This window comes from Penaeus monodon, chromosome 24, assembly GCF_015228065.2.
Source record: "Penaeus monodon isolate SGIC_2016 chromosome 24, NSTDA_Pmon_1, whole genome shotgun sequence".
NCBI lineage: Eukaryota > Metazoa > Arthropoda > Malacostraca > Decapoda > Penaeidae > Penaeus > Penaeus monodon.
In genome coordinates, this window is record NC_051409.1 from 22547137 (window position 1) to 22547487 (window position 351).

The 351-nt window shown below is 31.9% G+C and overlaps 1 protein-coding gene across 1 annotated transcript in view; it reads left to right on the forward strand.

The window, feature by feature from the left end:
- LOC119588651 (GDP-fucose transporter 1-like) overlaps nucleotides 1-351 on the forward strand; it is a gene marked incomplete in the record, with an annotated part of 35134 nt that overhangs the window by 9004 nt on the left and 25779 nt on the right.

Here is a 351-nt window from a genome sequence, read left to right on the forward strand (position 1 = left end):
ACCTTTCTTTACCTGCAGTAATGAAATAATAAATAATAAGTGTTAGTATGTGATTCTATTCCATCCTTCCACCACATCATTTACCTCAGTACTTTGTTGCCATCTTTTCTATTTATGGTTTCCACCTTCTCTTGCATTTTTCTTGTTTATCATCTCTGCCACCTATTTGGCCTTTGTGCATTTCAGTTTCATCTATCTGCTCAACTCATTGTTGTTTTTCTTGTTATTTATTGATTTCAGAATCTGGCCACTCACTGAATATCTGTCATTTTCCATGTTCAGAGTTTTAAGTTGATATTTCATGGCACTCTTTCTTTATGGTTATTTTTTCTAAATTAAATTAACTAACTT